This window comes from Macaca thibetana, chromosome 9 (genome assembly GCF_024542745.1).
Source record: "Macaca thibetana thibetana isolate TM-01 chromosome 9, ASM2454274v1, whole genome shotgun sequence".
In the NCBI taxonomy this organism is placed as follows: domain Eukaryota; kingdom Metazoa; phylum Chordata; class Mammalia; order Primates; family Cercopithecidae; genus Macaca; species Macaca thibetana.
Window position 1 is genome coordinate 8,582,466 of NC_065586.1, and position 16,148 is coordinate 8,598,613.

The window sequence follows — 16,148 nt, forward strand, 5'->3', positions numbered from 1 at the left end:
TAGCTTTATTTATTTATTTATTTTTTATTTGTATAAATATATGAGGTACAAGTGTAATTTTGTTACATGCATAGATTGCATGGCGGTAAAGTCAAGGCTTTTAGGGTTTCCATCACCCAAATAATGTACATTCTTCCCCTAAAGTAATCTTTTGTCATCCAACCTCCTTCTACTCCTTCACCCAGCTGATTGTTTCATAATAACGAAAGCTAGGCTAACTCAGGTGCAGACATAAATACACATATACATACAGATGTGTACACACAGCTGTTAAATAGGCATAGAATTTTCATATTTAATTTAATAAATGTTTAAATATTTAATTATTCATAAGGGCCAGAAGATATTACTTAGAAACTTCAAAACAGGGAAAAATATATTTATAATATGTCTCCACATTTGATTATGTGATTTTATCTGCTATGTTAGTTTAGTTTAAAATGTTCACACATAAATATTTTAATGCCCTTATATTCATCTTTTATGGAACCTTCCTGTTGTTTCTTAGTTTATCCACTAAAAATCTCCTTTAAAATGTTGTGGACTTCCTATATATCAAATTATGATCAGATACGTTAGATTATTTGTCACAAACATAATTATAAGTGTCACAATTATGGTCAAAAACCTCTTCTAGACAGGCACTTCCTTATGTTGGCTGTGAGCTGGGATGACGTGCAATAATGCCCTTAAGATTCTTAGAAGCCTTTTGTCCAGACAAGAGCACCCATGAATCACTGACTTAGGTCATTCTGAGGTCTTTGCAAGAGAACTTCCAGCTTCATCTTTGATTTAATATTGACCCCAAGGCCAAGTTTTATTGGCAGCCTTCTATTTGTTTCTTTCCTTGAAGTCATTTCTTCCCTTGAAGGTCTTTTGCTAACTGAAGAGATTTTCTGAGCATTTAATTAAATTCTGATTTTAAAAAGGACCCTAAACGGTTCCTTCTTTAGCCTTATTTCTCTCTTACAATACCTTAAACACAGATAAAAGAAGACAAATAACACTTTTACCATCCCTTCTTGGAATCTTCTTATCCAAATGTTCAGATTTTAGGGTACCTTTCCTGTCTTCTTAGTTAATGTGGGCAGCAGTTTCACTTATTTTTCTGCCACTACATAACGCAGGTTGCTGTTTTTCCAGCCTCCGAAGCAATTTTCTCACTACCTTTCCAGGCTCTACTAAACAGCTTTCTGGTCTGTGTGCTCCCCACTCCTAAAGCCAATGGCACATATTTTAGGTTTTGTTATAGGAGCACATCACCTCTTTGCACCAACTTCTGCATCCATTGTTTATTGCTGTGTACAAAACATCCCAAAATTACTGGCTTAAAACAATAATTTGTTGTTGTTGTTGTTGCTATTTTATAAGTGAAGAATTTGAAAGAGGTTCAGCAGGAATAGCTTAGCTCTGCTCCACAGTGTCCAAAGTGCCAGGTAGGATGGCTGAGAAGGTTAGGCCCCTCTCCTCCATTGCTGTCACCTTGGACAGTTCAGCTGGGGCTGGAGGATTCAACGTGGACTTACTCACTTTCTTATACCTCGATAGTCATCCTTTGCTGTGTTTTCACATGGCAGAGGGAGCCAAGGATCTCTCCGATGTCTCTTTTATAACGGCACTAATCCCATTCATGAGGACTCTGCACTCATGACCTAATCACTTCCCAGAGCCCCGCCTCCTAATGCCGTCACACTAGGAGTCAGGATTTCAACATATGAAATCTGTGGGACGAACATAAACATTCAGTCCATTGCAGTGGTGATGGTTACACAACTCTGAATATACTAGAACCCACTGAAATGTACACTTTAAAAGAGTAAATTTCATGGCATATCAATTATATCTCAATAAACCTATTATAAAAATTAATTCTAACTTCTTTATGAAGCTGTCTTTTAATGTGGCTACTAGAAAACATGAAATTACATACGTGACCTCCATTGTATTTCTTCTAGGGGTGAACTGTTCTAGATGACCAAAAGGCAAGCATTTTATGGAAGGCAGTGGTAGAATATTTCAATTCAGTGGTGAGAGTACAATGAGAAGGGAGAGCTGCTGTTTAAGAAGAATAATGTATTGGAAATGTTAACGATACTGCATGGATGAAACAAAAGATTGTGTTTAGAAGCAGATTTGTAGGAGGTGACACTCATTTTGGGAACTGTTCTGATGAAAGGAAGTATCTTGAAATCTACAGAAAAAAAGCTGGACAGTGAGTATCAAATTTGTACGTGCTGCTTTTCTGTTTTACTGGATGTTACAGAAAATGTTTCTATTTAGAAGACATTTCTTCAGTTCATTATTTTATATGATTGAGAGAACAGTAGCTAGAGTATGTTGATAGGATTTCCTAATATTTTGGGATCTCCAAAAACTTCAGAGTATACCCCAAAAATAAAATATTAAAAGAAGGCATTTGATGTAAAAGAGACCCTGCCATTAAAAAAAACTGTAGCATCTTATTTGGGTTGTGGTTCTAAGTGATTTTGGCTTTAATGTTGATCAAATTGTCTTCGTTTTTGGCCTATATATTATTTTATAAAATACATTAAAATAACTGAGAATATCAAGCTCCTGGAATGAAAACACGTAATTCTCAGAGAGATATCTTATTAATAGAAACACGTCATCATTTTTAGGTAACTGATACAGAAAAACATTTTTAAACACTTGCTATAATGAAGTTTTCTTGTTAAGTCAATGTATTGTTTGAAATCTCATTACCATCTTTAGGATCTAAAGATGAAATAAATTAACCAGTTGGCCTCTGTAGCGAATTCCCGGCTTGGGGTGGGGATAGGTGTTTTAAACTTAGCAGTGGAAAAAGGGAAATAAATATATATATTTTTCTACTTTTTTTTTTTTTCTGTTTTTTACTTTGAAACACTTTAACTGCACGTCTTTGGGTCAATGGAGAATATGGAAATTTTAGGCGAGTTAATTTTTTTTTAAATTTTTGCAGGTACATACAGAGTAGGTCTATATATTTACGGGGTAAATGAGATATTTTGATACAGGCACGCAATGTGTAATAATCATATTATGGCAAATGGAGTTTCCATTCCCTCAAGCATTTATCCTTCATGTTACAAATAATCCAATTATACTCTTTTAGTTATTTTTAAATGTAAAATTAAATTATTATTGATTCTCATTACCCTGTTATTCTATCAAATAGCAGGTGAATTTTGGGAAGTTGATTGAGCTGTTTTGGTTTCAAAGACCCTTGGCATTAAATAACCATTGATAAGCTATTTAGCTTGTCTTGTGTCTGTTTATCTTAAAAATAAGGTTAATAAGTGTTGTAATTATCCATGTCATTTAGTCAGGGATGTAATTTTTTGCCTTTTAAAAAAGTATTCAATAGAAAATGATCTGTGCCGATGTTAGAATTGTTTCATTAATTGCCTGCCATCTCACTTTTTCTTCCACCTCCAGTTAGCTTGACAGTAGCAAGCTCTTGATGAAGTGTCAGCATTTAAGGAAATGCACAAACCTTTGTACTTGTAATACTTTGCTCAAGTCTGGATTTGCCCACTGTGCAAAACAGTTCTCTAAACTATCTGAAAAAAAAAATTCCTTTAAAGAATTATAGATGATAGTCATTATTAAAGTTCAAGTCTATGTGACTTTTAAAAATAAAAATATATAATTTCCTCTCTGTTTACTTGGTTTTGAAGCATTAGTAGCATTTGTATATATAAAAGAATATTTATCTATGATCATCAAAAATATGTCTGAAGGTGAAATTGAATGACAAAGTGAAATGAAATATTATATAGTATTCATGAATATGCGTCTCTTATAAAGCAATCTGCTTTAAGAAAGAGTATAAGAAAAATCACTATATTTATATAAGGCTCATGAAATAATTTTAAAGCTGTGTGTTTCATAGTATATGAGTTGTTTTAAATAATAATAATCCAAAATACAGTATAAAGCAATATTACTAACTTGAATTTCCATTTGAACCACAATGGTTCAATCCTTGAATTAATCAGATAAATGAAAACCGATTTTATTGGCTATAATGATGTTAATTGTTTATACTGGAATATTCATAGGGCATTTTAGTATATGTGATCTCATTTAATATATGTATATAACCATTCCAATTGGCCCGCTTTCATAATTTTCTCATCAATTGCTTATATTCTTACTTAGAACCATAAAGACATTTTTAGGATACAATGTATGACATATGAAATGCTCCTGGTATATTGAGATCATTGTCATTTTAATCAATCAAGCAGGAAATATCTAAAGCTTCAACTTATGCTAAGCTGCTACAAAACTCCTTAGCCTTCCTGAATGAAAATTCATCAGACTCATACAATCCCAGCCAAAGCTAGTGCCCTCTATCAGAAGCCATATTACAACTCATTCTGAGACCTACTGATGTCCTCTTCACCATGAATCACCTTCGGTCAAGGACCAAAATGCAAAGTGGACTCCTGGATCCATCCTAGCTCTGGGCCCTAAGACTTCTTCTGAATGCTGAGGTATCAAGAAGTGCTATTGTGTTACAGTGAAGTGAAGTAAAGATTTTGTACAGGTCTTGACTGAAAGTTTCTCTTTTTTCTCCTTACAAATATTTTTCCAATGGTGAATCAGTAACTCTAGGCTCCATGCTCTCTCAAATATATTAGGAAGACCACAGTATGTCATATTGAAAGAATGCTTCCTTGGGAATCAAGAAACAGGCCATAGTTTTCAATTTTATTATTATGGCATGTTTTTATATATCTGGTTTTACATGTTTTGTTCATCTGTTTTATGTTTCTGCTATTTTCTTGTATGCCCTGTTTCCTATAGAAAAGTTTGCTACACAGAACAGCAGCAGATATAAAAATATCGAATGATTATATTTTGAGTTTCAAAACATAGATCCAGCCATAAGATGAAAAGAATTGGAAAAGTGGTCTTTATTTTTTCTGACTGATTAAAGGTTTCCCAGGAAAGAAAGAAGGAGAGAAAATCCAAGGAGAAAGAGAACTTAAAAGCCCAGTATATTAGTCCGTTTTCACACTGCTATAAAGACATACCCGAGATTGCATAATTTATAAAGAAAACAGGTTTAATTGACTCACAGTTCCACATAGCTGGGGAGCCCTCAGGAAACTTACAATCATGGTGGAAGGCAAAGGGGAAGCAAGCCTTCTCACATGGTGGCAGGAGAGAGAGTGAACAAGAGGGGAACTACCAAACACTTACAAAACTATCAAATCTCATGAGAACTCATTTACTATCAGAATAGCTTGGGGGAAACCGCCCCCACGATCTAATTACCTTTGACCTGATCCCTCCCTTGATACGTGGGGATTATGGAGATTACAATTAGAGATGAGATTTGGGTGGGAACACAGAGCCAAACCATATCACCTAGTTTTTGTGCCCGTTCTTCTCAGCTTGGCCAACTTCACGATGGGCAGAGTAGTAGATAACAGAATCCCATGACAGGATTTGAAGATCTGAGAACAGAAACAATCTTTTTACCCTTTTTGAATAGAGACCAGGCTATCCAAAAGAACCTAGAGGGAAACAGATATGTGTTCAGTATGTATTAGGTAGAGGGGTCTGAAATAATCTCCTGGAGTTTCCACGAGCCTCTAGAGTTGGGTCAGAGAAGAGTAAAATTAGCACAGTCATCCAGGAGAATAGCACAGAGGTAGGAGAAGATTTTAGACATTCCAAAAATGCCCACAGGCACTTAGTGGTGTGGAATTTAACTAAGCAGTCTAGGGCCTCAGCAAACCTCACAGAATGAGAATGAAGGTGTACTCTGCTCCAAGGAAATTGGAGACCTTAGTGTATGCTTGCACTAACGTATCCATATTCCACGAATTCTTGTTAAAGCTTTGACTGTGTGTGATTTTTTGGACTCCAGTCTGATTTTTTTCTCTCATGAGAGGTTGCCTCTTTTAATCAATATCTCCTGGGAACATTTACCCAAATACCAGAAAGCTACTTCCATCTTCTTCCTTGCTAAAGGAAGCCTGATTCTGCTCAGGCCTCAGGTGACCACACATTTCAGGGAAAGTGGGACTCTTATCAACTCCAGCAGGTCCATATCAACATAGTTGTTCTCAAACTGTGGTTCCTTAGATTTGCATCATCAGCTTCTCATGATGTAAACCTATGAACATCATTGCAGACCCACTAAATTGGTAACCCAAGGGATAGGGCCCACAATCTGTGTTTTAGTAAACCCTCCAGGCTACTGTGATGCATTCTCCAGGTTTGAGAACCACTGGTTACGGATAATCATGGCAACTCCATTCTCCCAGTAGATGGTTGGTTTAAGATGGGTCAATGGTACAATTCCAGCCAATAAAATCCAAAGTGAATATGGGAGGGCTTTTCTGAAAGTTTCTTCACTCTTAAAACGAGAACCATGGAAGGAATGAGCCCTGCTATCCCTTTCTGAAATTTGAAATTATTGTTTGACCATGTGAGTTTCTGCAGCAATTTGTCTGACAATGAGTAGGCAAGTCTGCGGGTGAAGACGAGCACAATGAGGATGAAAGAGTAGGTGGATAGAAAGCACTTTGCTCTTGTTTGACACTGCCTAGCTCCCAGCCCCACCAATTTCTGGAACCTCCCTATCTCTGGATGTCTCGTTGTATGAGATTAAACATTTTCCTTATTTTCTTGTTTGATCTGGCTGAGTCAGGTTTTCTGTTAATTGCAGTCCAAAGCATAACTGTTACACGTGGTCAGAGAGAAGACCTATTATTATCATTCAGTCTTCAGTGTGATTTTGGGTCAATTATTATCTCTTCCAAGGGCGTTTGTATGTTAGGTCCTCTATTAGTGAATGAAATACATTATCTGCTCAGCTATAGGAAATAGAAGCATCAGACTAGAAACAGGGGAATTCCAAGGCAGTGATTATATGTGCAGGTGTGTCTGTGTGAGTGTGAGGAAGGGATGATTCGTAGATGGTCATTAAGGCAGGTCTAGAAGTACTCTCTAGTGCTAAGCATTTTCAAAGATTAATTCTATATCCAGGGCTCAAGAAGAAGTTTATATTCTTAACACACAAAATTGCTTATTTCATTCAGAAAATAAAAAATAATTCCAGTTGTTAAAAAATGATTTTCCCTTTTGTTTTGGCAGGAAGAGTGCAGACAAAAAGCATATTGGGGATTTGCACCCTCACCTTCCTGGAAGAAAGCATTTTCAGAAACATCTTCATATATCAGGGGAATTAAACTGGGTGTCCCATTATATTAATCCAAGGCAGACTGAAAGGGACCACCCACCGATGAGGAGATAAACACGACCGCCCCACAGGAGTGAGGGTGGATGAACAAGACACGACTGGTGGCAGTTGGTGTGTTTCCCTCAGCCTCAGGCTGGGGAGGAGTGAAAATGCTTGGAAATGCTTGACTCCCAGAGAAGTCGGTGACAGCACAACATAATTTATAAAATAATTAGGCATAGGTTTTGACTGGTATTTTTGGATATATAAGTCCGTCAGCTGTCAAAAAAGGAATTTTTTTCTCTTTAGTTTCACTAAAGAACAACCTAATTTTCTTTTTATTTTTATTTTTGACGGAGTTTTGCTCTTGTCACCCAGGCTGGAGTGCAATGGTGTGATCTTGGCTCACCACGACCTCCACCTCCTGGGTTCAAGTGATTCTCCTGCCTCAGCCTCCTGAGTAGCTGGGATTACAGGCATGCTCCACCACACCTGGCTAATATATATATATATATTTTTTAAAGTAGAGACGGGGTTTCTCCATGTTGGTCAGGCTGGTCTCAAACTCCCAACCTCAGGTGATCCTCCCACCTTGGCCTCCCAAAGTCTGGAATTACAGGTGTGAGCCACCACGCCCGGCCAAACAACCTAATTTTCTAAGAAGTGAACAGGTACCAGTATAGCCAGAAGGTGCACCAGTTGTATTCACACTATGTGTTAGGCAGAGTTGCTTCTATCTTCTGAGTAGTCCAACGAGATACAGCAATATCACCCAAAGAAATGTGTTGACCTGCAGTTCCCTGTAGGCATAATTGTCAATAGTCGACACACTTTTAGAGAACTTATTTTGTGAGCATGTCATCCCTTTCTCTAGCTTCAGTCTAATCCACGGGTAATTTTGAGTGATCCAAACTGTCCAGGACTAATTCAGGAGTATATTTATATATATTACATATATTTTATATATATATATGTTTATATATATAAAGGACCACTTTTTAAAAAAGTGTATTCTGGAAATGCTCACACACTGTTGGTGGGCATGTCAATTAGTGCAACTTCTATGGAAAACAGGACAGAGATTTCTAAAAGAAGTAAAAGTTCACGACCATCATTTGATCCAAAAATCCCACGACTGGGTATCTACCCAAAGAAAAATAAGTCATCTAAAAAAGATACCTGTACCTATATGTCTATCACAGCACTATTCACAATTGCAAAGATATTGAATCCACCCAAGTGTCCATCAATAGATGACTGAATAAAGAAAATGTGATACACACACACACACACACACACACACACACCCATACACCATGGAATACTACTCATCCATAAAAAATAAAATCATGTCTTTTGCAGCAACATGGATGGAATTAGAGGCCATTATCTTAAGTGAAGTCACTCAAAACTAGAAAGTCAAATACCACCTGTTCTCACTTATAAGCAGGAGCTACATAATGTGTACATGTGGACAATGAGAGTGGAATAATAGACACTGAAGACTTAGAAAGACGGAAGGGTGAGATGGAGACAAGAGATGAGAAATTACTTAACGGGTCCAATGACACTATTGGATGGTAGCTATGCTAAAAGCACAGATTTCATTGCAACACAATATATCCAAGTAACAAAACGCATTTATACCCTCTAAAATCTATGAAAAGAAAAAATAAACTTAATAAAGAAGTGTCTTCCTTGAAGGAACTTGCAGATGACCTCAAATAAAAACCTGTTTCTTTATGAATGCTTTTATTAGGTCAATGCAAAAGTTATTGTGGTTTTGGTCATTACTTTTAATGGCAAAAACTGCAATTTATTTTGTGGGAACCTAATATTATCTACAATATTGGGGGTCTCTCTTTGCCATTTGCACTGATGCAATTGTATCCCATCCAGAGGAAGAGAGCAGCATGACAAGGGATTTGCAAAACTAGGGGATAGACTTTCTGGAGTTCCTGGAGCTTTTAACATACCCCAAGTTTTGTTTAAAAAAACTTTAAGACTAACGGAGATGTAGTATAGAATAGCATATAAAATATGCCTGAATTTTAAAAATAAAATATGATACTTCAAAGATGTATCTTGGTCTCAGAAGGCTGGAGTGCTTTTATATCTGGAAAGAAGAGCTCATTCTTCTCTTCCATCAGGAGCAGGAAACATGGAAACTGTTGCTTTGGAGAACTGCAATCCGTTAACTCAGCACTGTCACTGTGGGCCTGGATGGATTATCCCTACGGGCAGTTATGCACCCAGGACTCACTTCTAACTGAAAGTTATTTGCTCACAATAAACGTTTGGTCTTTACATTTTTTCAATTCTTTAATTTGTTGCTCCACTTAAAAAAAAACATTATATGGATTTCTCTACACTATTTTCTGTAATTGTCTTCCCCATAACTGTCCTCAGATCTATGCCGATGTGCTCCATAACCATCATCAATGTCCTCCAACTACCCACCACTTAAATTAGCTTATTTTTTTCACGTTTGAAAGCAAATTCTTTACTTGGTCATGGAGGCTTGTGACGTGCTAGGTCCTGTGCTATGTGCTTGATGTTCTGTATCTCACTGAATAGTCATAACCAATCTGTGAAGCAGATACTAGAAAATGTGTTTCAGAAAACACAGCTAGTGAGTAGTAGACGAATAATCTGAGCCCAAGTTTTTCCAAACCTGATGTCTGTGCCTGGTGATGTCAGCTGGGATTAGGGGAGCAGAAGGGAAGTGTCGTTGAAAGGAAAAAGAATTGGTTTATTTACTGTGGTGAAGATAAAGAAACACATCAAATTGATTGACATCCGACAAATTCAACAAACTAATTTAATGTATCACGTTTAACAAGATGACTGAAGTGCCATGTGAAGTTGACTGATTTTTGCCATGAAAATAGAACTAAAAGGTGGTTGTATATGAAGTGCAAATGTCAAGGGGCAGTTACAGTGGGGCTCTTTGGTTCCGTGTGAAATTCCATTCCATTTGAGTTCTCGGCAACTTCAGAATAAGTGACTTGAGCTAAGTTAACTGGATACTATGTTAGAGGAAACCCAAATAATAGGAATATCAGAATATTTAAGCAACAGACAGTTTAAGGCTTCCATTGCGCAGTAATAGTAAGGACAAGGTGACATGTGGACAATGTGGACATTTCCTAAGCAATTTTGGAAGAAAAACTATGGCTCTTGACATTTCTTCTTCTTCTCCTTCTTCTTCCCCTTCCTCCTCCTCCTCATCGTCGTCCTCTTCTTCTTCTTCTTCCACCTCCTCCTCCTCCTCTTCTGCTCCTGCTTCCTCATCTTCTTCTTCTTCCCCTTCTCCTTTTTCCTCTTCCTCTTCTTCTTCTTCCTCCTCTTCCTCCCCTTCCTCCTCCTCCTCCCCTTCCTCCTCCTCCCCTTCCCCCTTCTCCTCCTCCCCTTCTCCTCCTCCTCCCCTTCCTCCTCCTACTTATTCTTTTTCTTCTTCTTCTTCCTCTTCCTCTTTTTTTTTTTAAGACAGAGTTTTGTTCTTGTTACCCAAGCTGGGGTCCAGTGGCACAATCTTGGCTCACCACAACCTCCACCTCCTGGGTTCAAGCGATTCTCCTGACTCAGCCTCCAGAGTAACTGGGATTACAGGCATGCGCCGCCACGCCCAGCTAATTTTGTATTTTTAGTAGAGACAGAGTTTCTTTATGTTGGCCAGGCTAGTCTCGAACTCCTGACCTCGGGGGATCCACCCACTTTGGCCCCCCAAGACATTTATTCTTTAATATTCTAAGTGTTTTGTAAAAATTCATATATTAGGTCTAAATGACAAGATCCTGTAGTGATATGCACTAATAATGTTGGTCCCAATGTTGTCAAATCTAAACTGAATGTGATCTTTCTTAAGGCTTTAATGGGCACTATGCACTGTAAGGGATACTAAAAGCACAAGGCATCATCTCAACTTCTCTACGTTAAGCACGTTAGTTAGGGGTACACACAGTGGTGCATGCATATGTCTGTGTGTGTACCCAGAAGAGTATTCCCAGCTTAGGGAAGTTCGAGGTGGCATTCCCAGAGCTTCCACTGCTAAGTGGAAGAAGCTGCAGTCTGTTTACATCTATGAGATTTTCACAGGTAAGATGTCATAGTTAGAGAATTAGCTATATAAATGTGTTAAATTGTATACTATGGTCACCAAATTAATGGAAAATAATCCACTATCATGGAGAGTTCTATAGAGATGAAAACTGAAGTGGACTTCCTAGGATGACAAACTTCCAATGTTATTCCAAATAGTAATAATCATAATGGTAATAATAATAAGAGTAAAGTAGCTAACTTTGTTTTGACACCTGTTATGTGCCAGGGACTATCCTAAGTACTTTATCTGTACTAACGCATTTACAAAAATCCTCTGATGTGCAAGACAGAGTTTTAGTAATTTGTCTACAGTTGCAGAGATAACACCAACCCATCCTGTGAATCATATCTACTCAGATCTGATTCTTTTTTTGTGGCATGAAAATTCCAAGAACCTGTATAATTGTTTTTAATCTAAAAATAAACCATATATGTAGATATTTTTCACAGTTAGATAAGGGAACTATACAAAAACTCCTTTTGGTTAGCTCTGCTTGGGAAAATTTTTTTTTTTTAATGGTGAAAAACTTTGAGATTGACAATATTTGATTCATAGACTACTTTAAATACCCTGTACCAAAATATTTCAGGATTACTTGTAGTGCATTTTAGAAAGAAAAATAATACTACAAATATGACCACTTCTCCTCTTTCCACAAGTTCTCCTAACACTGCTAATCTTCCTGTAATTTCTACACTAGGGAAATACAAATACACCCACAGTGAATTTCCTCTGGGGTTTCTCTCTCTCTTCACTTCCCCCATCCAAGGTCAAGAGACTAATTCTGACTCTCACTCCTTTATCTGACCCCAGCGATAAAGTAAACAATGGAAAAAGTTTTTAAATATATGAAATCCTGTTCCTGTAATAGAGGGCTTCTTTCAGAAAAAGGGCAGATTCGTTTACTCTGAAGTTTGTAATGAAAAAGGACGAATTTTACAGTAGTATCATCTTGAATAACAGGCAATAAGCCTAATGGAATCAGTCATTACAGTTTGGAAAAGGAGCCCTGAGTAAAGTAGTTCACCAAATGCTATGCAATTTACTCTGCGTCTATTTAGACTTGATGTATAGACTTACGTCAATGACTATGAGTCTTTAGCAGCTCACAACCTCCCATTGAGGAAAGGGTAATGTTGATTCTGGAAATGGGGGCTCGTTCTGGTTAAGCAACTATTGAATTAGTCTTTGGTGACATATGTTAATGCAAAATAGCTATCAGTAGACATTTTAATGAATGTGTGGGACAAAGTGTAAGTTTACTGCAAAAGTTTCTCTTTATCAGGGATTTTGTTGAGCAGTGGAAACACGTTTTGCTGTGTCCTCTTTTACCCTGATAGAAACACACTAAGCAAAATGAGAACAATTAATGAGAACTCTGGGTGTGCAAGAACCTTTCTCTCAGAAATTAGAAAACACTCATGAAACCTAGTGAAATAGAACGCTCCAAGGAGAACAAAGTCAAAGAATTTTACAAATTGAAAATGCGAATGTATCAGGGGAAAAAGTTCAAAAAGATCTCCCCAGCATCATTGAACAGATTACAGTTTATATATTCTGTTAAAAAGAAATCATTGGTTATGAAAATATTCAAACAACTGGTCAATACGCAACGATCGAACTATTTGTGGGTTAAATTCTTGAATTAATCAGAGAAATGAAAACTGATTTTATTGGCTGTAATGATGCTAATTGTTTCTACTGGGATATTCATACGGCGTTTCAGTACATGTGGTCTCATTTAATACGTGTATACAGCCATTCCAATTGGCCCACTTTCATAATTTTCTTATCAACTGCTTATATCCCTACTTAGAACCGTAAAGATATTTTTAGGATACTACGTATGACAAATGCAATGCTCTTGGTATATTGAGATCATTGTCATTTCAATCAATCAAGCAGGAAGTATCGAAAACTTCAACTTATGCTAAGTTGTTGGTTATTTTGTATCGTAAGCCAGTCTCCTATTTGATTAATTTAACTTTCGTATTGTTTATTTTTTTGCCTTTTTTGTAGGTTTTGGCATGAAACAGACAGCTTTTCTAAAAAATAACAGGCAGCCTTCAGTGTACCGAGCTGTCCCCATACATTCCATTTGTAAATCAGTGAGTAGTTTGGGACCAGGAAAGCACTCTCTCAGGGAGGCAATGCAGGTAAACAGCAGGCGACACTCCAGTGTGGCCCACAGCAATTTTACCTCATACATAATGTGCTGGAATAGACATAGAAATTTGGTAGTCCCGAGTTTCATGAAAATCACTACTTTGGATCTGATTTCAGCCGCGAATACCTCCGATCTCAAGTCCTCATTTCTTTTGAGTCTTTGCCGAGGGTTTGTGCATCTAAACCCCAGAATCACTTGAACCTTCACTCTGAAAAGAGCTGGAGATTTGGTTGGAAGAGAAGTCTGAATAGTTTTGAAGAGTGAGAAACTAAAGTTGGGGAAAGGGCTACATGGGTGACCAGTTGCTCTAATGCAAAAAGACAAGGAGGCGGCCATTGTTCAGTGCCTGGTCAAGCTGTAACAGAGCCTGAGCAAATGGACTTATTAAAATATCCCTCTTGTATTTTGAACCAAATAAAAACAGTTACACCAGTCCTACAGTAAAAAACCTGATATATATAGAAAGCCCCATTTGCTCAAGCTCCTGGCCCTTCCTTCCTTTGTCAACTTCCATAAACCCACCGGTGGGACCCTGATGGCCTCTTTGGCCATGAGGCCAGGGTTGATTGGAGGTGACTCTTCTTGTGTCACTGTAATGTGAGATTGTAAAGCAAACAAACAACAACACGTGCTTACTCTAAAATTTGGTATTTTGTTCATCATGGGTGTCTTACTTTAATTATTATTTTTAAAATATATTGCATTTACATAGTTCCTAACTGGATTACTGAGTATTTTTCGTAATAAACTGCATGCCCCTAGCAAGTGCCTCGCTTACCCCTCTGAACCCTGGCCCTGCCACCATCCATCCCAATTCAGAGATAGTCTGCTTTTGGAAATGTCTGAGATCTTCAGTATCAATCCAATTTTTAAAAATAAGGTGGAGGGAGAGGAGAAAAGGAGGGAGAGAAGGAGCAGGAGGAGAAGTGGTGGGAATTTTCAAGGGTTGTATTAGCATAAAACTCACTGAAACTAATTTATACTCCCACCAACAGTGTGAAAGCGTTCCTATTTCTCCACATCCTCTCCAGCATCCGTTGTTTCCTGACTTTTTAATGATTGCCATTCTAACTGGCACAAAGTGGTATCTCACTGTGGTTTTCATTTGCATTTCTCAATCCCATTACTGGGTATATACCCAAAGGATTATAAATCATTCTACTATAAAGACACATGCACCCGTATGTTTATTGCAGCACTGTTCACAATAGAAAGGTCTTGGAACCAACCCAAATGCCCATCAATATAGACTGGATAAAGAAAATGTGACACTTATACACCATGGAATACTATGCAGCCATAAACAAGGATGAGTTCATGCCCTTTGCAGGGACATGGATGAAACTGGAAGCCATCATTCTCAACAAAGTAACAAAAACAGAGAAAACCAAATACCACATGTTCTCACTCATACGTGGGAGTTGAACAATGAGAACGCACGGACACAGGGAGGGGAACATCACACACCCGGGCATGCTGGGAGGCAAGGGGCTAGGGGACAGATAGCATTAGGAGAAATACCTAATGTAAATGATGAGTCGATGAGTGCAGCAAACCACTGTGGCAGATGTATACCCATGTAACAAACCTGCATGTTGTGCACATGTACCCCAGTACTTAAAGTAAAACAAACACACAAGAAAACCCAAAAAACTCACAGAAAGCAAGTAGAGCCTTCATGTAGGGAACTCAGAGATGTAACTGTATCCTCCAAAGAGCATTGGCAGGACAGGATTTAAATCAGCGTTTCTAAGGTATCTTGAATGCAATGCATTTCTAAAACAAAATTATACTCCAAGGAAAGGTGGCACATGTGCCCTGTAGAATTAGACACGACTAAAAGCCTTGGTGATGCTTTTCGACTGCGACCTGGAAACGTCAGTCCCACAGCATAAGCTCTGTATAACTCTTGATGAGAAATCAGAACGAGTAGATGTTACCTACATTCAACTGTGCCTGTACAGATTAGGCCATAGAGACAACCAAGAATAAAGATTTAAAAGTTATGTTTCTCATAATCAGCAAAAGGTACTTATTAAGTTTAAATTGTGCAATGCAAGGTTTTAAGTGTTTTAACAAGTAAGTGGTATCCAGTTTCTCCTGGTGAGCCCCAAATCAGAGAGACAGGCACCTAGCTGACAAAAATATAACATCGCCATGATTGGCCTAAAAACAAACAAACCAACAAAAAGCCTAATGAACGTGGAGTTAAACAAACAAAAATCATGTATATGACATACACATAGTGACCACTGCAGGTATTGAATTTTTGGGAAAGAGTTCAGTTTTCAAATTTCATGTCTCATTGCCTCTCTAGTTACCTCTGTAGACCAATCCAACACACCAATGTATGTAAAAGGTAACATCATACCGGCAAGGCCAGCATTACCTACCTGGTGTATTTTGAGGTGTTATAAGAAGGATACTCTTCCTCTCAAAGTAACTGTTCCTACATTCTTCATCTCTAAAATGGCCAGTACGGCAGTGCTCTAATGTCAGGGCTATTGGGAGGATCAAATTTATGCCTAACTGTGGTAGGCAGTCACTGCTCACCAAACATCTTGTGCTGGCAGTCAAATGCTTCCATGTCGAGGAAGATCATAAACCTACTTAGCTTTGGAGAGAAATGAGCTGCCAAAAACATTGAGCCTGGATAAAACAACCTTTAAAAT